The following is a 21882-nucleotide window of genomic DNA, read 5'->3' on the forward strand; positions in this document are numbered from 1 at the left end:
AGGGAGGGGTCGAGCAACAGACTGATAAGCAAGAGAAGCCCTCTCACCAGTTTTAAATAATTGATCCCAGCATGATTGATGAAGCAGATGGCATCGTCCATCCATTCAGCATTTACTGAGCATTTACCCAATATGTGCCATAAACAAGGTACGGGGTAAAGAGATGTGAGCAAAACAGTCCTTTCTGTCCTAGTGGAGCTTACAGCCCGGTGGGGAAGCTGGGCATCAAACAGCAGCAGCAACAAAACCCCCAAATGCATAGTGTTCCTTATGAAGGGGAGGAGCAGAGCCCCTTAAGAGGGCACAGTGGGGAACTTGCCATAGATTGGGCAGGAGCCACTGGGGGCCCTTTCAGAGGTGGTGGCAGTGGAGGGAGACGTGGAGGGTGAGCAGGAGCCACCTGGAGAGGAGCGTCCAGGGCAGGAGGACCTGAGAAGGAGGGAGGAGAGAAGAATGAGGTGGTGGGCAGAGTGGGGAGGGTGCTGGGAGGTGGGGTCAGAGAGGACAGTAGCCAGAGCATGCCTCCAGTGAGGATCCTGGGCGGGGTTTTTTTTTGTTGTTTTTTTTTTTTTTTTTTTTTTTTTTTTTATAGCTTACCTGCAGCATAGGGAAGTTTCAAGGCCAGGGGTTCAATCGGAGCTGCGGCTGCTGGCCTACACCACAGCCACAGCAACGCTGGATCCAAGCTGCATCTGCAATCTACACCACAGCTTGCAGCAACACCAGATCCTTAACCCACTGACTGAGACCAGGGATTGCACCCACATCCTCACTATGTTGGGTTCTTAACCCGCTAAGCCACAACAGGAACTCCCTGGGCTTTCTTCTAAATAAACAAGAAAGCATTGGTTCCACAAATATTTATTTCATGCCCGTCACTGTTTTAGGCACTGTGTATATAGCTCTGGGAAAAAACAAAAACAAAACAGAACCATCCCTGCCCTCATGAGGCTCCCAGACGAAGGGAATGTCAAAAGAAATACGTCTTTTTTTTTGGGGGGGTGGCACCCACAGCATGTGGAAGTTCCCTGGCCAGGGATTGAACTTGCACCACAGCAGCAACCTGAGCCGCCACAGTGACAGTGTGGCAGATTCTTAACCCACTGCACCACCAGGGAACTCCAAAGTATGTCCTTTTTTGATGCTGGGACAGATCTCACCACAGCTTATAAAGCATGTAGCACTTTTAAAGACATTCCTTCAGCTTATCCTCATAGTAGCTTTGTGTTTTTATCCCCACCTTACAGATGAGGGAACAGAATCAGAGAGGTTACATGATTTGCCCAAGGTCACTCGGCCAGTAAATGGCAGAACCAAGAATGAAACTGTCCTCGTCTCCTTTTAGATTATTTCTCCTGTGTCAGGGCTGAGTGAGTGGTTCTCTTCTCTCTGACTTTGTGCCCCTGGTAGTAAGAATCAAGGGCTCCTGGTGGGAGTTCCTGTCATGCCTTAGTGGTAACGAGCCTAACTAGTATCTATGAGGATGTGGGTTTGATCTCTGGCCTCCCTCAGTGGGTTAAGGATCCGGCATTGCCATGAACTATGGTGTAGGTCGCAGACACGGCTCGGATCTGGCATGGCTGTAGCTGTGGTGTAGGCCGGCAGCTGCAGCTCCAATTGTACCCTTGGCCTGGGAACCTCCATGTGCTGTGGGTGTGGCCCTTAAAAAAAACAACAACAAAAAAAATAAAACAAGGGCACCTGGTGATCCTTGGACTTCAGGCACGTGATGTTGGCAGAGCACCTAGGACTTGAGTCCTGTGGGATGGGGTGTGGCGAGAGGACAGAGGTGGTGGGATCCCTGCCCCAGTAGCGTCTAGTTGTGCCTGTCCCCTTTCCCACAGCATCTTAGATGTGAGACGAGTGTTTGGCTACCATGTCTGGAGCCCTGTCTGAGGGGTGGTGTGGAACTGGGACGTGCCTTAGCTCTCTGGCCAAACCTTCCCAATACAGTCTGCCTATATATGGCCTGACCTCAAAAATCAGGTGATGGCAGTAGGAGTTGTTTTCTCTGTTGCTGGTGGGAGGTGCCCGGCTACATTCCTTCGTAGACAAGCACAAACTAGATATTTTTGAAACTGAAGGTCTTAAATCAGCCAAAGAATTAATCCCGGTCTGAAAAGCTCATGGTGAGAGTACAGCCAACCTGGCTTGGGTGTCACCATCTCAACTTTGTTGTTTTTTTGTTGTTTGGTTTTGGTTTGGGGGGCCACAGTCATGGCATATGGAGGTTCCCAGGCTAGGGGTTGAATCGGAGCTGTAGCTACACCACAGCCACAGCAACACCAGATCCGAGCCAAGTCTTCAATCTATACCACAGCTCACAGCAATGCAGGATCCTTAACCCGCTGAGCAAGGCCAGGGATCGAACCTACATCCTCATGGATGCTAGTCAGATTTGTTAACCACTGGGGACTCCGTTTGTCGTTGTTGTTGTTGCTTTTTAATAAGCCGAGAACTATCTCTTGAGAGAGGATCTTTGCAAACATCTTGAGCTGCATTCTTTCTGGCTGACAGCGGAGGCCTGCAGCCACCCAGGGCTCAAGTCCATCTTGCTATCGCATGCACTTTGGCTGATAAGGTGCTGGGCAGAGGTTGCAGCTGCTACCAGAGGGTTTCTTGATGAAGGTTCAGCTGGAAGGGCCCAACTCTTCATCAGTCAGTCAGGAGGCGTCAGAGCAGAGAGAGAGCAGGCCTGGACGCAGGGGCTCCTGCCGCGCATGGCCAGGCCAAGCAGAGGCTGAAGCTGGACCCTGGTGTGTTCCTGCATTGGAGGCTGTAGACTCGGCTTCTCATAAACACAAGCCGTGAAGCCACAGTGGCTCAGGTGCTGACCCTGGCCCTGTGCTGACTGCCCTGGAGGCCTTGGGCAAGGGAGCCTCGGTTTCCTCATCTGTAAAATGGGACCAGTAATGTAGTGACCTCCGGGTCTGGATCCAGTGAGGCAATGGCCGGGGGTGTGTCTGGCACATGCTAGAGATCAGTACCTGGTGGCTCTTTTAATTATTATTCTGTCTGGGAGGGTAGATTAGGGTGGATGGAGTCTTCCTGAGTCTCATCCTATGGGCTCTGGAGTCTCAATAACAGTGATTGGTTGGGGAGTCAGGGACCAGGGAACCATCCTTTATTTCGGAAACTGCAGCCAGAGAAGGAAGACAACAGAGCTGTTTTATGATGTCTGATTTGAAGCCAGCTGCTCTTTGAAGATTGACCCTGAGATCCAGCAAGTTCAGCTGCTAGATATGGAAGCACGAAGCATTTAAGGGTCCCTGGAAGTAAGGTTCCTAGAAAGACGCAGCAAACTCTTAGCGATCCCCGAGTGCTCAGACCCAGGGTGGAGGATGGCGCCCCACGGTTTAGGGGCAGACCCTGGGTGAGAAAGCTAAGAGTCCGAGGGCTTTGTATGGCAAGAGTCCTGCGATCGGGCCAGAGTGGCCCTGCCGAGCCTGGGAGGAGGCTGGGTGAGGTATTGTGTGTCCTGCAGAGCGCCCCATGTGTCCTTTCGTCTGGGAAGCCTTCCACCCAGGCAGAGCCTCTGGGGCCGGATGTGGAAGGTAAACAGGCAGCCCTTCTGCTCTTTACCACAGACAGCCCGGAAGGGCCCGACTTGCAGCTTTTCATCTCAGGAAGCCCTGAGGTCCCCCAGCTCTCCTGAAGCAGCCTCATTGTCCCTTTGCAGAAGCATAACCAGTGTGGCCCAGGCACCCATGCTAGAGCGTGAGCAACAACCCCCATCCCCCTCCAGTCCATTCTCCACGTGGGAGCCAGATAACGTCCTGTTTGAAATCTTGATCCATATCCCTTGTCCGTAGGACCAAATCTGGAAGCCCACTGGGCACTGGGATCTGTCCTTTCCTCTCGGGCCTCATCTCTCTCCCCCTCCTGTCCTGTCACATACTCCAGGCACACCGGCCACCTCTCTGCTCCACGCTATTTCCTGCCTGTGGATTCCCTTTCCCTTGCCAAATCCCCACCCAGCGCCTCCTCATTCTTTGATGCCTGCTTGTAGACGCCACTGTTTATCTGGAGGCCATGCACGCCTCCAGCCTAAGCTAGGTCTCTGTCTTAGGGCCATGCCTGTCACTCAGCTTCTCCTTTTAACTCCAGCTGTCCTTTGGTCTCTCCAGCCCCCATGACATTGTGAGAGCCCTGAGAGTAGAGATGGACTCTTTTGTCCATTGCTGTGTAACTAGCATGGGGGACAATGGTTGACAAATATAGGTGCTCCAATAAACATATACTTGTGGAATGAATGGGTAAATAGCCAGCCAGGCAGGTAGACGGGACCTGCCAGCCACCTGCTCATCTTGTCTGAGTGCCTCCCATGGAGCAGCTTGGTGTCAGGGGCAAAGATTGATCACCCACAGGCCCTTTGAGGAAGGCACTGTCACTCTACAGGCCAGTTGAGTCCCCCCTAAAAGCTGGTCCTGTGCTCTGGAAGGTCATAAGATGTCCTCCCCGGGACACTTCTGGACCCAGTGGGCCAGCCAGCTGTCCTGGCAGAATTCTGCATCAGTGCCAACCAGTTATGAGACACAGATAGGATGCTTTGCAGGTGGTAAAAGGAAGGGAGATAACACCGTCACCCGGAGACATTGTTAGAATTCATCCCGTTTTGTGCAGACTCTTACCTAGTAGGTGTGCACACGTTGTGTGCCAGGCGCTGGTCCAGGCATCGCAGACACAGCCCAACAGAAGGCCTTTGCCTGCAAAATGAGACACATGGCTAAACACAGGGAATCTTTTTGTTTGTTTTTGGTTTTTATTGTCGTTTTAAGGCTGCACCCACAGCATATAGAGGTTCCCAGGCTAGGGGTCCAATGGGAGCCTACGCCAGAGCCACAGCAATGCCAGATCCAAGCCATGTCTATGACTTACACCACAGCTCACAGCAATGCCAGATCCTTAACCTACTGAGCGAGGCCAGGGATCAAACCCATGTCCTCATGGATGCTAGTCGGGTTCATTAACCGCTGAGCCACACTGGGAACTCTGAGACCTTTTTATTTATTTATTTTTAAATTTAAAAAAGTTTTCTTAAAGTTTTATTGAAGTATAGTTGATTTACAAGATTGTGATAAATTCTGCTGTACAACGAAGTCATACATGTATCCATTCTCTTTCCAGTCTTTTCCCACATAGATTGTCAGAGAATACTAGGTAGATTTCTCTGTGCTATAGAGCTGGTCCCCATTGGCCAATTGTTCCATATACCCCAGTGTGCATATGCCAGTCGCACACCCCCCAGTCCATCCCTCCCACCCCCTCACCTGTCCCCTTTGGTAACCATAAGTTTTTCAAAAGCCTGTAAGTCTGTTTCTCTTTTGCAAATAAGTTCATTTGTCTCCTCTCCTTCAGGGAGACCTTTTTAAAGATTTTCTTTTTTTAACTTTTCCCTTTTATCCAGAAATTGCTACCTATAGGTCAAATTAACTCAGTATAGTAAGAGACAGTAAAGTGTTTTGTTTCTAGAGATAGCTACAAACATCAGAACACAGCCCTGTGGTTTGAGCTGGCTGGCCACCTTCCTGAAACCCAGCTTCCTATTGTACCATGTTCTGGGGCAGCCCACTCGTCTCCCTGTCCTGAGCTGAGCCTGGAGATGTGCGGTACCAGGAAAGGAAGCGCAGTCTGGGCTATCTTGGGTGGCCATTGGCATTTATGGGGCATTGGCAGAGCTGTCAGTACTGTGGAAAATCTAGAGGAAGGTAGAGGCAGCGCAGTGTGGTCCGACAGAATTCGATAGCTCCTCAGAGCTCTCCAGGCCATGGGACCCAGAACCACACAGCCGCCCTGTCTCTGCTGTCGGGCTTGGCCTTGGGCTTTGTCTGCCATGTCCCTCCACACGTTTGCTGTCGCTGTCGGTGCAAGCCATGCCCGGAGTCAGCTACCCTGTGTTCCGAGTCCAGGCCCCTGGGACCTTCTCTCTGTCCGGGAGTCAAAACCTGAGACTGTTCCTCCTTTCAAATGCAACTTTGTTCTGTAGGAGAGAAGAAAAGCGAGAGAGAGATGGCTTGTCCGTTTGACGGTAGTAAGATGTACTCTGATATGCCTTTGAAAAGGGCCCATTTGCCCAGCAGCCTTTGCTGGATAATGAGAGGAGGGGAGCACAGGGAGCTTGGTGGGAATCTGAAGCTGGGGGTGGAGAAAGAAGGTCAGCTTTTCCCTTGGAGCAGTCCAGCCTGTCTCGCTCTTGTAGGAAAGTAGAGGGCTGCTGGATGGTCCACCAGCTGGGTTCTGTCCCTGGGAAAAGAAATGTGCTTGGCCATTGGCCTTGGTGCATTTAAAAATACATAAGCCATGTAAGCCTCCGCGGGCTGATTCCGTTTCCTCACCTCCTGATACCTCTCAGCCTGCCAGCTCCCCTGAGCCACCCTCTCCAAGATCTTCAGAGACAGGCCAGTTAGCATCCCTGAGGGTGTGGGCACAGCACCGCCTGAGCAGGATGTGCTTGGCACCTCTTAAGTGCCAGGCGCTGCATTAGGTGCTGGGGATGCGGGAAGTGGGCCCTGCCCTCTCGTCTCCACCTCTCTGCAACGCACGATCCTTTCCAAATACCACACACATTTGTGAACGTACCCAAAAGTGGAGAGAATCCTTCTGTACCCATTACCTGGCATCAACAGCTACCGACATTTTGCCAGACTTGTTTCATCAGCCTTTCCCTACACACTCCCCGCCTCAGAGTGTTTCAGAGACAGCCCCAGACATCACCCGTAAATGCTTCTGTATGTTTCTCTGATGGTTACGGGTATCTCCGTTTCTCATGTTGTACTGGATGCTTTGGAGCACGTCTTAAAAACAGTCCGAAAGTCCTCCCCTTTGCCTTTCTTGACATCGCCTTCTCTCTACTTCTCTACCTTCTCATCCTCTGTCTCTGAATCTTTTCCCTCTCTCCACCTCCGAAATGTGGGCATCTCTCTGTCCCTTTTCTGAGAGGATTTTAGCTCCCTGCCTTCCCCGGGCCTTAAGTCCCACGCCAGTATCTCTCGTCCTGACCCCCTTCTCATGCTCTGGTGCTGTTGCCTGCTGACACGTCTCTGTCCCCTGTTAGATTTGAGGTCTTTCATGAAGCCCTATCTTATTTCTCGCTGTATCCCCAGCACCAGGCCCAGCCCTAGCAGAAGCTCAGGAAACGTCTGAATGAGTGGACTGCAGGCGTGAACAAATGACCTGTTTGCCCTAAGTTTCTGCACGCTGCTGATTTTGCAGCGCGTCTCGTACCAAACTCATTCCTGAGCCCCTCTCCCTGGGTTTCCCACTCCTGCGTCTGACACTGCTCCAGCCATGAGTCATCCTGGTCAGAAACATTGGAATCATCTTTTGACTGCTCACCCTGTCACAGGCACCAAATTTTACTTTTCTCTATCTCTCAAATGTCTCGCAGAATCCTTACCCCCTCCTTTCCTTCGCTGCTGCTGTTGTCCTAACTCAGAACCATGTAGTGAGTGCTTAAAAGTGCAGATGCTGGGAGTTTCTGCTGTGGCTCAGTGGGTTATGAACCTGGCTAGTATCCATGAGGACGCAGGTCCAATCCCTGGCCTTGCTCAGTGCATTAAGAATCCAGCATTGCCGTGAGCTATGGTATAGATCGAAGACACAGCTCGGGTCCCCGTTGCTGTGGCCGAGGTGTAGGCCAGCAGCTGCAGCTCTGATTCGACCCCTAGCCTGGGAGCCTCCATATACACCTGTTAGACTGCCTGGGTATAAACTGCAGTGCTGCCACCTTGAGCTGTGTGACTTTAGGGAAATGCCTTAACTACTCTGAGAGGAGAGTGTCTGCCTCCAAGGCCCATGGTGAGACTTCATTGAGTTACTGTGTGCCCTTTGCACCATGCCCGGCACCCAGGAAGTGCCCTCTTATTGGTGCCCATCCTCCTCCTCATGTTCCTCATCACCCAATGGACCACGTCCAGGTCTCCTGCAGCGGCCTCCTAACTGGCTTCATTCCAGTCTCCTCCTTCATCTTGGTAGCTCCATGAACACTGTCTTTCTGAGACTCGGATCTGACCGGGTCACTCTGAGGAACCTTCCCGATAGCCAGGGAATAAGTTCTGAGTTCTCAGCCTCTACCTTCTGAGCCCAGCTGCCTCCGTCTCTTGCCACTTCCCCTTAGGAGTTCCCCAGACATCTCTTGCACGTTTCTGTGTTTTGCTCCTGATGTTCCCACTGCCTTGAACGACCTTCCTCCCAGGTCACCACCTATCAGAACAACACTCCTCTTTCACGGCCCAGATCAGGTGTCGCCTGACCTCTGCTGTCCTCAGACCACACTGCCCTGCAGTGCCTGGCCTGCCAGTGTCCCTCTTCACCCTGACCTCGCACTCCTCCGGGACAGAAGGTCAGGTCCTGTACGTGTCCCCCAGGCCCTTGGTTGTGATTTTTCTACTTGTCCTGAATCTTAGTTCCTCCAGGAGATGGGCATCTACCCAAAGGCCGGTTTCACCCTCAGATGTTTAAGATTTCTTATTCTCTCTGCCTTTAGTTCTTTTTTCCTTTGTTTTCTTCTCCAAGAGGAGAGGCTGCTGTGGAGACTCATGGGAGGGTTTGCTCCCACCTGGGGACAGATGCACCCTTTGACTGCTCTGCCGTGAATTCAGGCTGCCTTCCTCCGATCCTCTCCATCAGGTTCCGTCTGTGGGCAGCAGGCCAGATGCTGGGGACTCTGGGATCTCGGCCTTCTTTCTTATCTTCCCTTTGTTTGTTGCCCCACCTTCCTGAGGCCTGAGGGGAGCAGGCCTCAGCCATCTCAGACTAAAACCGCAGCACATGTGGTGTCTGCCTTCCTCCAGCCGCCTGCCACCCACAGAGCAGAGAGGATCAAAGGCTCCAGCAGGGGAGGGGACTGCCGGGGTTTCACCAGGAACTCCTCTTTCCCCTTCCCTGGCTGCCCTGGCAGAGCCCTGTCCTCCCCTCAACCCGGTGGGATGTAGGGGCTCCCGTGGAAGGGGTTGCCGCTGTTTGGAATAGCGTTTGCACAGAGGATTTAAGATTTAAAGCAGTGATATTCTTCAGTGGCGTAACTGCCTTTCGAGTTGAATCCCATGTGGATCTGCCATATTACACAATTAAATAGCTGCTGAGGTTAAATTTGAGTAGGGGGGCAGCTTCCCTCACCCCCGGCACCCCCACAGCAGAGCTCTTGTGGGAACACTGTTGGAAAATCCCTCCTTGGTATCACGTCCACTTCTCTGCTGCAAAAGGCCTTCCACTGTCCCTTGGCAAAGTCCATCATGGTTCACCCTTGGGCCTGTGTGTTTCTAAAGAAGATGGCTTGTTTGGGGAGGGGGCTCCGGGTCTGCATGTTGGCTGCAGCTTCGTGCTCTGTGCCATTAAGGCTCACCTCCTGGTTCTGTGGAGGAGGGGACTTTGACAAGGACCGCTTATCCTAGTGGCTCCACTGTAACCCTGCTATGCCCACGGCCACCGGGGGTCTTTCCACGCCATAAATCTGGTCGTGCTGCTGCTCTCCCCGTGAGACCCTGCAAGGGCTTCTGCTGCTCTTAGAGTAAGACCCGAGTTCTGCTCCCCTGCCCCTGTGAGCCTGTAAGCTGCTCTTCCTCTGGGCTCCCTCAGCTCCGGCCACACCCCCCGGGCCTCTTCCCACCTAGAGTTTCGCCCTGCTACTGTCAGCCGGTTGGCGCTTTCTATTGGTTCAGGCTCCCTCCCGTAGCACCTCCAGGGACAGGTCTTCCTTGACTGGCTCAATTTGCTTCCTTCCCTGGCTGTCCCCCTCTTCCTGTTACTCTTTGTCGCATTGCCCTGTTTACTGCATCGCCACTGTCTAGTTCTTCTCTTGTGTATCTTCTCCTCTGCCAGAGTGTGAACTTGATCAGGGCAGAGATGTTTGTTTAATCCCACTGTTCAGAAGGTGGTAGATGCCCAATACAGTTTGTAACTGAAATGCATGAGTGAAGTTTGAGAGAGGCTCAGAGCTGTGAGTCTCCCCCTTCTGGGGCTGAGGCTGCAGGGAGGAAGGCTCTGAGGCCAGCATTTGGGGCCCAGGTTAGGGTGACTCTGAATCCTGAGGTCCAGCTGACTTCATTGGTTCTCATGCAGTGTGTGGGCTCTCAGACCTAACCTCCAGCTCAGCCCCTTCCTCTCTCTTTTGGGCGCCCCTGGGAGAAAGCAGGTGGTCAGGGCTCTCTGAACTCGGCCAGGACTTGCTGTTCTGCTCCAGCCTGAAATCGATTCCCTCCGGGCTCTGCCCTGAGCCGGGCCTTGTGAACAGAGGGAGGGGTCGAAGCCAGGCCTCCGCTGCCACGTGTCGGGAAGCAAGTGATAGGGCCACTTGGCCTGGGAGCCACCAACCTTTCCCCCTCTTCTCTAAAAGGCACACAATGGCAGTTGGGCTGCGCCTTTGTTTTATGAGTCACTGTGATAGCCTGTCGTAAATTGTTTTTTCCTATACTATCAGAGCAGCTTTATCGGGCGTCTCCTGTGCAGTCCGGAGCGGATTTGATCCATGGTCTGTTAACACGTTGTTGAGTTTAAGTCTGTTGTTGTGCCCATATAAGGCAAACTCCTTGGGTTACTTTTTACCTTGGCAGAATCTCAGGAATGTCAAGGTAACCAGGCCACCTCAGCGTAACTCTGATTCTCGCTTGGTCACCTGACTCGCCCTCCCTCTCCCATGACTCACCCTGCAGCTCCGCCTAGGCCTGCCACCCTGGTGGCACTCACTGGTGGCCCTGGTGGCAGACGGAATTGGGCCAGGGTCTCCAGGACTGTGCTTGGTCTTGTGACTTCTTTAAAGTGGGTCAAATGAGAGAGACTCTGTGAGGTGCCTCCCAGGGGGCCTGACAGAGTGAGAACCAGAAACGGAAAGCAGCCCGGGCCAGACTGCTTGGGAGTCACTGTAGGCCTCTGGCTCTGACACCTTCCAGCTGTGTGACCACAGGCAGATGGCTTATCTGTAAAACCCAGAACACCCAGAACAAACCTTGGTACACAGCAGGCACTCAATAAATGTGAGTCATTTGTACAAGTATGTCAGGACATACCCCACCCAATCATAAAAACACCTCTGCTGCTTCCCTTTGAGGCCCCGCCCCTTAGCAGGTTTAATGGGGCACATTGTGGAAAACCGAACCTACAACTTCACAAATGGCACCTCTCTCCTTTCCCTCCTCCCTGCCCCGCCCCAGAGCAAGCCACTCCTCTGTTGTTACGGGGCCAGGAGTCAGCTCTGCCTCAGAGCCAGAGCGAGAGCAGCAGGGGCCCCTTTGTCCTGACGTCACGCTGCTCCTGGAGACAGCCGCCCCTTATGACTGCTGTGTGGCTTGGCCAGGCCTGACTACCAGCCCCAGGAAGGCCAGGCAGTTGGGCAAGCCAGGGTGAGAGTCTAGCCCTGTCACTCTGCCAGGGCAAATGGTTTCACCGTTTTTAATAGAGCAGTTATGAGTCAGAGGTTTCAGTCTCTCCTTACTGGTTCCTCCCAATCCTATAATTACCCTTTGGCTGTAGAACCTTATTTTGGCTTTTCTTTTTTTCAAGTCCTTCTGAGACAGTGTTAATATTGTCCATCTCATGTGTCCAAGGGGTCTAAGATGGAGTGACTATGGTAAAGAAAAAACAGACTCCAAGTCCAGAGTGATTTCTTCACCCACAGAATTTAGGTCCCCACCCCCAGCACCATCCTAGTGCCACGCCAGGAAGTAGAGCCACCACTGGCTGACACGCGGCTGAGGGGGAGAGTGGATAGCTCTGAACACCTCCAGTTGCCTCTTGGCAAACTTTAAACTCCAACCCTGGAATTTCTGGTCTGAGGCACCTCCCAGAGTGACTGATGTTTTCATTTGCTCCCTCATCCAGGTGCGCAGAGAACTCAACAATGGGGGAGCAGGCCGATGAGCACCCAGGAGCTCGCGGGCCCCCTGCCAGTGCCAGTCCCCTCGGAGATGAGGGGAAGAGATGGTGCGGATAAGTGCCCTCTATTCTCTTGGCCTCCAAACTCAAACCCTGCTTTGCAAAGGGCTCGTCTTACAGGCAGGCACTGAGAGTGGGAAGCGAGTAGGGCAGGGTGCGTAGAAAACAAGTGCATGTCTGTGAGCACTGCCCAGGCTCTGGCTTCCCCCTGGTGTGTCAAGAGCACAGATTTCCAGCCCAACCCAGCTCCACCCTCGCCATGTCGCCCACCCCAGACACCCAGAGCAGGAGAAGGTTTCTGACCTGACCGGCAGACCGATGAATCAGAACGTCCCAAAACAGGAAAAAGGAAAAGGATCACTGAGGAGGAGTTTCAGTTGTCAAAGGTGAAACCTCCACCCCTGTTAGAGGTCACTCTGGGGCCTGGTACAGTTGCTCTTCTGCCAACAAGGCCTACTCCATGGAGCATGTAAATTACAGCAGAGAATAAGCTGTCTGCCAGAAGGCAATCAGAGGGGGAAATGGGAGTGTTTGCCCTGCCTTCAGATGCGCTTGGCCTGGGCACTCCTTGCGTTTCTTGTTGTGGTCGAGTGAGTTCCTGGTGGAAGTGGCACTTGCCTGAAGGACACTCGAGTCCCATTAAATCCCCCTCTTCCTTTTTGTCCCCAAATGCCAAACACCTGTTACTTGGATGAGCCAGTCCATGGGGCGGATTTGTCCAGGCTAAAATGTTAATTCTGAAGGCTGGTCCTCTTAGGCACCTGTTAGGATTCCAAGCTGCTCAGTCTCAAGGCCAGAATTGGCTCACTTGGCTATCTTTTTGAAGGATCAAAGTTTAAACCAGAGGATCTTTAATCTCCCCTCCCGAGCCTGAAACCCGAGCTCCGCTGTAAGCCATTGAAAATAAATAGGGTTTTTGTAGCTCAGACTCTCCGTTCTCCGAGTGAAGGGCCCCCTGTGCCTGATTGTTTCACAGCAAAATGCCAGATGGGGCCAGAGGAGGTGGAGGGCAGGGCTCTAGCCTCTGCTGCTGCCCTAATTTTAAAACTGTTTTTTTGGGAGTGGAAGTTTTCCCTTTTAAAGGTAGCTATTTCAAGGTAGGCCTCACCCATCTCCTCTTCCTGCTGAAAAACTCTCCTTTGAAAGCCGAGCACTGCCTCCTACCTCTGCCCTTTGGGCCCCACCAACCTGCAGTTCAGACCTTCTTTATCTCCCTATGGATTCTGTGTGGGGAGGGCAGGCTCTTCCCCCTCAGGGGGGACCCAGTTCTTTGCAGTGTAATCTGAGTAGCTAGCTCTGGAAAGGTCTGGAATGAGATGGCTCTGAAAGGTCCATTTGAGAACAGAAACAAGCCTAGACCGGGGCCCCTCCCTCCCCGGGCTGCCTGTCTCCTGCTTCCCTGGAGTTTCTTTTAGCTCCAAGGGTCCGGTCCAGTCTAGCAAATGCAGTGGCTAGGGCTCCCTGGTCCTACTTCAGGTCCCTCATCTTTAGAATGAGGGGATAGATTTGAGTGGTGGTTCTCAACCCTGGCTTTCTGTTATGTTAGACTCACCTGATGAGCTTTGTAAAATATAATTATTTATGCAGCACTCACCACCACGGAAGCTGATTCATTTGACCTGGGGTGAAGTTCAGGCATTTTTAAGAAGCTTTCCAGTCCCATACATTTATCATCACTTGATTTTTCAATGAGGGTCCAAGACGTATACGAACATATGCAATGGGGAAAGAGTAGTCTTTTCAGTCGATGGTGCTGAAACAATGGGATTTCCACATGCAAAGAATGGAATTGGACCCCTGCTTCATACCATATACAAAAAAATACCTTCAACCGCATCAAAGCGCTAAAACCATAAAATCTTAGAAGAAAACATAGACCTCAATCTTCATGATCTTAGGTTAGGCAATGGTTTATTAGGTATGACACCAAAATCATAAGCCACAAAGAAAAATAGATAAATAATAGACTCTGCAAAAAAATTTTTTAATTTATTTTTTGCTACAAAGGACATTATTAAGAAAGTGAAAAGACACCCCTCAGAATGGGCGAAAATGTTTCCAAATCATACATCTGATAAAAGTCAAGTGTCTAGAATATATAAGAACTCATACAGCGCAGCAATGAAAAGATAACCCAGTTTAGGAGTTCCCGTCGTGGCGCAGTGGTTAACAAATCCGACTAGGAACCATGAGGTTGCGGGTTCGGTCCCTGCCCTTGCTCAGTGGGTTAACGATCCGGCGTTGCCGTGAGCTGTGGTGTAGGTTGCAGACGCGGCTCGGATCCTGCGTTGCTGTGGCTCTGGCGTAGGCCGGTGGCTACGGCTCCGATTGGACCCCTAGCCTGGGAACCTCCATATGCCGCGGGAGCGGCCCAAGAAATAGCAACAACAACAACAACAAAAAAAGACAAAAAGACAAAAAAAAAAAAAAAAAAAGATAACCCAGTTTAAAGTGGGCACAAGACTAGAACAGACATTTCTCCAGAGGAAGATATGCAATTAGAAAATGGTACATGAAGATGCCCAGCATCATTAGACAATAGGGAAATGCAAATCAAAACCACAACAAGGAGTTTCCATTGTGGCTCAGTGGTAATGAACACGACTAGTGTCCATGAGGACGCCGGTTCGATCCCTGGCCTCGCTCAGTGGGTTAAGGATCTGGCATTGCTGTGAGCTGTGGTGTAGGTTGCAGACGTGGCTCGGATCCTGCATTGCTGTGGCTGTGGTGTAGGCCAGCAGTTGCAGTTCCAATTCAACCACTAGCCTGGGAACCATATGCCGCGGCTGTGGCCCTTAAAACAAAACAAAACAACTACAAACACAACGAGATACCACCTCACAAGTGTTGTCGAGGATGTGGGGAAATTAGAATCATCATACCTTGCCAGTGGCGGTGTACAGTGGTGCCGCCGGTTTGGAAAACAGTCCGACATTTCCTCAAATGATTAAACGTGGACTTACCACGTGACCCAGCAGGTACACTCCTAGGACTAGAAACATATATCTACACAGAAATTCGCACATAGATGTTTGTAGCAGCATTCCTCCTGATAGCGGATGTGTACAACAGCAGAGGTAGAAATAACCCACGTGTCCATCAGCTTATGAACGAATGAACAAAAGGTGGTGTGTCCATTCAGTGGAGCCCCCAGTGAAAAGGAATGAGGCACTGACACATGCTGCAGTGTGGTTGAACCTTGCAACACACTAAATGAAAAAAGCCAGACCAAAGGGCCACATACTGTATGATTCTGTTCATGTGAAATGTCCAGATAAGGCAAATCTATGGAGACTGATGGTAGGTCAGTGGTTGTCAGGGGCTGGGGAGGCGTGATGAAAATTTTCTGGAATCGGATAGTGGTGATAGTTTTTCAATCTTGTGGATATGCTAAAACTCACTGACTTTTTCGGGGGGGAGGGAATCTTTTTTTAGGGCCGTACCAGCGGCATATGGAGGTTCCCAGACTAGGGGTCCAATTGGAGCTATAGCTGCCGGCCTACGCCACAGCCACAGCATTGCAGGATCTGAGCCCCCTCTGCCACCTACACCACAGCTCACAGCAATGCCAGATCCTTAACAGCCCACTGAGCAAGGCTAGGGATCGAACCTGCGTCCTCATGGATGCTAGTCAGATTTGTTTCCACTGAGCCATGACGGGAACTCCAGAAACTCACTCACTTTTATGCTTTAAAGGGGTGAATTTTATGGTAAGTGAATTATAATCCAATTTTAAAAATTGATTTTCCAAACTATGCACATGATTAAAAAGAGTACAGGCGTTCCTGTGATCCACCTACTCTACTTCTATGTTGTGTTAATTATCTATTGCTGCATAACAAATGGCCTTTTCAGAGCTTAATGGCTTAAAGCAGTAAATATTAGTGAGAGAAAAAAAAATGCAAACGAACCAGGAAAGGTCCTGGGTAATTCTCTTGTAAAGCCAGGGTTGTGAACTGCTAGATTGGAAGAATCTCTGGATGCAAGAAGAGGCAGATCTGATTATCATATTCCTTTATTCATTTGGTTGTCCAGTGGCCAGGCTGAGGGAGGGGAGGTTTGGAGGGAAGACTGCTTTGTGTCAGCCCCCAGAAAGCAGCCAGCAACTTGGCAAATCCTAGGGTGCAGGTCTCGCCTCACCAGCTGCAGTGCTGATAGCAGCAGTGGCACCTCCTGGAACCGGAGTTCTAGCGATGAGTAGAACATCTTTTGAGCGCTCACTGTCCACCAGGTGGTGTGTGCACTGCGTTCTGTTTGATCCTGTTGAGTAGACAACTATATCGTGTCTATTGTCCTCATTTTATAGAGGAAGAACATAAAACTTAGAGAGGTCAAGTTCGTTTTCTGTGGTCCCACACACGACATGGCAGAGGGAGGATTTGAACCCACGTTTGTTTAGACGCTTGGAGCACTGCCGTGTTGTCTCTTCCTCACCCTTGCAGACCTTGGCAAATTGATATCTCGATACATGTGTCACTCCTCAGGCTGCCTCCTCCTAGGCCACCCCCTGCTACCCCGCCCTGTCTAGACCCAGCCACGCTTGAACCAGAATCAGGGTCTCTGCAAAGTCCAGTGGCCTCAGGTGCCTGGGCAGGCAGGGCTGCTGAGGGCTCCTCTCTTCCGTGGGAGTGACAAGCTGCTTTTGGAATGTGTGTACGCTCCAGGATTATTTCTGTGAACTCCTAAAAGCAAGCAGTCTAATCCCTAAGTAGGGACCCTCTCGAGTATAAAATGGGATTAGAAACCATGAAGTCCTAAGTGGCTGGACACGAGAAGCCTTACTCCTGTTCCATTCATTCTAGGATTTACTGAGCACCTACTCTGTGCAAGACACCATTCCGGGCAGTGGGTCCCGCAGCTCACGGGACCCTGCTCTCATGGAGCTTTTGTTCCGTGTGGGAGGGAGACCTGTTAAGGACAAAGAGCCTAATTTCTGACAGTAATAAGTGCAGTGACTAAACAAAGCAGAGGAAAGTGATAGGGAACAGTCGGGAAGGCGACATCTGAGGGAAGTCCTGAGTGATGAGAACCAACCAGCCTGGGGGGAACCAGAAAAAACATCTTTGGCCAGCGTTCCTCATGGGGAAGGAAGGGACTGCACCCCAAATGCGGCCTGTTGCAGTAGCAACATACATAGCTGTCTGGCACCTTGCAGGGGATTGGCCAAGGTGGGAATGTTGGGTCCTGGGAGGGGTCGTGGGGGAAAGAGTGGTTTCTGGGTGGACACGCGGGACCTTTGGAATGCTCACTGCTCCACTCTGCAATGTTTATACCTCTCCTCCGTCTGAGAAGTCAGGGCTTCTTCATGTGGGCCGAGAAAACTCCGAATAAGGCAACCGTCAGGCCAGGACATAAGAAAGCAGCATTCCATATTTCTCTGTAATTGCTTTCAAATAAGGTTCTGTTGTCTCGGGGCAGGCACACACAGCATGCCCGCTCTGCCCGCAGCTGGATAAGGAGTTGGGTCCTGGACAGGCAGTCGATGTGTCACCATACTGCTGTCGCCAGCTCTGATGACCCACGGCAACAGGGCTGTCTGAGGCCCATGTTGCTGCACCTGTCCAAATTGCGATCAAGTCATTATATCTGGTTCGTTTTCTCTTCTCTCACCTTGGTCCCTGGTTTTTATCTTCCTCAGAATCTGGTAAAGGCAATGAATCTTCAAAAAAGCACTCACGAGGGAGTTCCTGTTGTGGCTCAGGCATTAACAAACCCAACTAGCATCCATGAGGATTTGGGTTCGATCCCTGGTCTCACCCAGTGGATTAAGGATCCAGTGTTGCCGTGAACTGTGGTGTAGGTCACAGATGCAGCTCGGATCTGACGTCGCTGTGGCTGTGGCATAGGCTGGCGGCTACAACTCTGATTTGACTCCTAGCCTGGGAACCTCCATGTGCTGTGGATGCGGCCCTAAAAAGACCAAAAAAAAAGAAGCACTCTAGGAGCTCCCATTGTGGTGTAGCAGTAACCAGGAGGATGTGGGTTTGATCCCTGGCCTCACTTGGTGGGTTAAGGATCCAGTGTCGCCATGGGCTGTGGTGTAGGTTGCAGATGTGCGTGTGGCTGGGGCATTAGGCTGGCAGCTCAGCTCTGATTCAACCACTAGCCTGGGAACTTCCATATGCCATGGGAAGCACTCACATGTATGATCTCAAAATGTTCTAGAGGCTTCACGTACTTCCTGGATGGAGCCAGGCAGATGTTGCCAGGGCGATCACCTTTTTGGCCTGGGCCACTGGTAACCCAGATTCCTGAAGGCTTAGCCATCAGATGCTGAAAGCGCCTTTATAGTAGGTGTTGAAGCCCAGGGGCCGGGGGAGCAGTCTCTGCTTTCAGGAACTGAGGTGCTCCACTGGGGCCAGGTCTTGCCTGAGGCCTGGCAGAAGTCTGGCAGATGCGCGATAAGGAGGGTGGATGCCTACCTTAGGAATAAATAGCTGTCTGTCCCCTGTGTCCAAGCCCCGGACACCCTTCCTGAGGTCCTGTGGAAGCAGGAGCCATGGGCAGCGTCAGAGGCCACAGCAGGCAAGGTGGGCGTTCAGGAGGAGGGCCGGCCTCCCCCTCAAAGCAGCTGATGCCCCATCGGAGCGGCAAACCCTACACGGTATTGCAGAGACGAGGTTTGAAAACTCCCACCCCCTAGACCACCCTGTCTTGCCTCCAAGTACCCTGGGGGAGTTTGCTGTGGCCCATTATCCCAGGCAACCCAGGGCTGGGGGAAACAAGCAGCTGGTCCTTCTGGGTCAGACCGCTCGCCCGAGCCGGCCTGCTAAGGGGGTGGGCCTTGTCCACAGCGGAAGGCGGGGGATGAGCAGGAGGCAGCGAACGGTTTTTCCTAAAGTCTTGTCCAACGTGGAGTCAATGGAATCCACATGTGAGCATCTGCTGGCAGGTAGGAAGAGCGGAGCCCACAAACCCTGGTCCAGGAGCCTTGGCCAGTGCCAGTAACCGGAGCCAGCAGGCTCGCTCTGCCTGGGCTCTCGGGTGAGCCTGTTTTTAGTCCAAACGGACTTTGCAAGAGACTCGCTTGAGTCTGCATTTAGTGGAATTCCAGCTTCCAACCAACATTTCCCTCCCCGCCACCCCCTCCAGTATTAAGAACATGCTGTGTAACACGTAGTCGTTGAGAAGAAAAGGAAAGGAAAGTTTTTTCAGCCGGGTTAGCCGCATCCCGCCAGGATCCTTCCTTTCTTCCAGCCCTTGCCACCACTCTGCCCACTGGAGCACCACCCGGTCGCCCTGTGTCCTTGGACATGTTTGTTTCTCACTCTTCCTTGGTGACTGCCCCAGAGTCAAGAGGGCCTGTTACCTCTTTGGGTTGAGGGGGGAGTCATCAATGAATGGCTCATTAAAGCCCACTGCTGCCACATTCCTGGTCGCTTAGGTCACCTCCCGAACAATATCCATCATTCACTCACCCAGCCGCCCCACATCCTGGCAACTGGGAGGGGTCCCTGTGACACAGGAAGGACTTTATGACCAGTGATGCTAGACCGTGCACCCCTCCTCCAACACACAGTGACAAAGCAGAAACAGCTTGGCCTTGGGGGGTGGGCGCCTCTGGGGCTTGTCGTCCCTAGGGCACCACAGGGAGTGGTGACAGTGGGTCCCAAATAAAGCTACAGGCTCGTCTTCTTCCACCCCCAACCACCACCACCCCCTCACCCCCTGTGCTGTTTTAACAACCAGAATCTCCAGCAGGCACCGTGTGCAGAGGCCAAGTTCTGAAGGCTTTTCTCTGTGGTTTCTTTTCACATGTGTTCTCAAAGGCAGACAAGTCCACATCCCTCCTTCCTCCCTAGAGAGGTCAAGGGCTGGGTGCAGGCTCCCTTCGCATGACAGCAGGACCACCGTTGGCACCACTAGCCTGGACGCACGCTGGGCTCAGGCCACCCTTGACGAAGCAGACAGGCGTTCGGGGGCACAGCCCTGCCTGCCTCGCTTTGGGAGCTCTCTTCCAGCCTGGGGACTGAGGGGGGGCCGGGGCCCGCCTTGACTCGGTTCTATGGGCTCTGCTTTGCCAGGCCAGTAGGTAGCATTCTGCTCTGAGGCGTGAGTGGCTGCCCTGTGTGTGTGTTTATTAGCTCTGTGACCTTGGGCAAGTCACTTTCACCTCTCCCTGCCTCAATTTTCTCATCTGTAAAAAGGCAATGCTGCTATCTCAAGAGCCGGGGGTTGGAGATTTGGAAGAGTTGCCATGTATAATGGTAAGAGCTGTCAATCAGCTGCTGCTGCCCCCATCAGAATGTAAATTCCAAGTCGGTGCCCCCTGCCTCACAGGGGCTCCAGGTCGGGATTTGTCAGCCTGGTGAATGCACAGAGCACCTCGTAGGGGAGGCGCCAGGGCCACGGCCACCATTTAGTCAGTGCTGCCCCGGAAAGCCATCCTGACACCAAAACCCAGAAGAGCTGGAGCTGCTCTCTGCCCTTCCCTCCTCTCACAGAGGGCCGGTGGCTCGGGACCCTCCCAAATGAAATCGAAGCCTTGTTTGCTTTTCTCCGTCACAACAGTCGGCATCCCCGACACAGCTCCTCTGTGCCAGGCTTCCTCCTCCTGCCAGGCTTCCCTCGGGGGCTCTTCACCCTCTCGTCTTTTCTCCTGGTCACCACACATTGACCCTTGCCCCCCTCGGCTCCATCCCTACAGAGCAGCAGCCTCTTGAAGGCCCCGGGAGGTTGGCCCTGCCAGCCTCACAGCACAACCTGCTCCCCAGACTCCCTGCCTCTCTCCCGCCGGGCTCTGTCCTCCCCGCCAGAGGGCCTGCGGGCCGCTCCCCTCCTCTGGAAGTCTCTCCGCTTTTAGTCTTGCTCCTTCTCCACAGGGACACTTCCCCGTCTGCCCTGCTACTAGTCAGGAGCTGTTCCCCAGCATCCCGAACACTGCTCAGCCCCGTCGCTGGGGGTGGCAGGGAGGAGGGCAAGTGCAGGATGGTACCTCTGAGCGTGGCTGCCTGGCTGCCTGGCTGCCTGGCTGCCGGAGCCAGAGTACCCGGCCTTCCATCTGGCTCTAACTTTCCAGGTCCCGGTGGACAAGTCATGTCACCTGTCAGACCCTGCCTTGGTTTCCTCATCTGTAAAAGGGGGGCAGAAATAGCAACTCCCCCCCAAGGTGGCCGTGCATAGCCATGTGAAGGAAAGACGTTAGCACATGCCCAAGTGCCTCAAGCGGTCGTGTCTCCTGTGGTTGTTACTGTTATGCTTTTCCTCAGGGCATCCTTCCCCACCTGAGTAGTTGCTTAATGAGCTCGATCTTCTCCCCCGTCAGACTGGGCGCTCCTGAGAACGCAGCCTGGGCCCGCTTTGCTCACCACTGTGGATTCAGCACCAGGCCGGGCCCCGAGTCGGCATACAGCAGGTGCATGTCACCGGAGCGTCTGTGTCCCACCCCACAGTGGCTTGGGCATCGCAGAGCCCGTGGGACCTATCGTGCCTGGGCAGTCAGGCTCCGTAGCTCATGCCCTGAGGGATCTGCACAGTGGAGGGGTGCAGCGGGCCCACGAGGCCTCCATCTATAGAAACCGCCCTCCACGCCTCCCACCCCGCACAGCTCAGTCTAAAGCGGGTAGGGAGAGGGAGTGAATAGGCAGAATGTTATTTTTGTAACCAAGTAGAAGCAGCTATGAATTTTTAATGTCCCGTTCGAACTCCAGCTCCTACTCACCAGTCATGCCGCCTGGAGAAGTGCTGTGTGCGTGGTAGCCTCGTGACAAGTGCTCCCCTTGCCCCAAGCTCAGGGCGCTGGGAGTCTCTCCTATCTTCCAGGAGGAGAAAGCAGGGCCACGAGGGCCATGGAGTGAGGGTCAGAGGCCTGGCGGCGGCAGGGTTCCCATGGAGTGTCTGTCGGGTTCAGGAGGAGGCTTTTCCTCCCCACTCTCCCCACGCACTTGCTCTGTGCTCTGCTTGTGCCTCTGCCTGCCTCCCGCTGGGGAGATGCGCTCAGGGCAGAGCTACCATCTATTTAAAAACAGTCTTTTCCTTGACGTCTGTATAACACTGAATACTTTACTCTGTGCC

General features: G+C 52.7%; 1 protein-coding gene and 1 long non-coding RNA gene across 7 annotated transcripts in view; one reads left to right on the forward strand and one right to left on the reverse strand.

The window, feature by feature from the left end:
- The window catches only part of ACTN4 (actinin alpha 4), a 72166-nt gene that overhangs the window by 20770 nt on the left and 29514 nt on the right, over window positions 1–21882 (forward strand). The window lies entirely within an intron of this gene.
- Window positions 346–12989, reverse strand: LOC110260982. Its single transcript, XR_002344648.1, has 3 exons — window positions 12172–12989; window positions 4632–4706; window positions 346–429 (listed from the first exon to the last, which is right to left on the reverse strand). It is a non-coding gene; the product is annotated as an uncharacterized LOC110260982 (long non-coding RNA).

Source organism: Sus scrofa, chromosome 6 (genome assembly GCF_000003025.6).
Source record: "Sus scrofa isolate TJ Tabasco breed Duroc chromosome 6, Sscrofa11.1, whole genome shotgun sequence".
NCBI lineage: Eukaryota > Metazoa > Chordata > Mammalia > Artiodactyla > Suidae > Sus > Sus scrofa.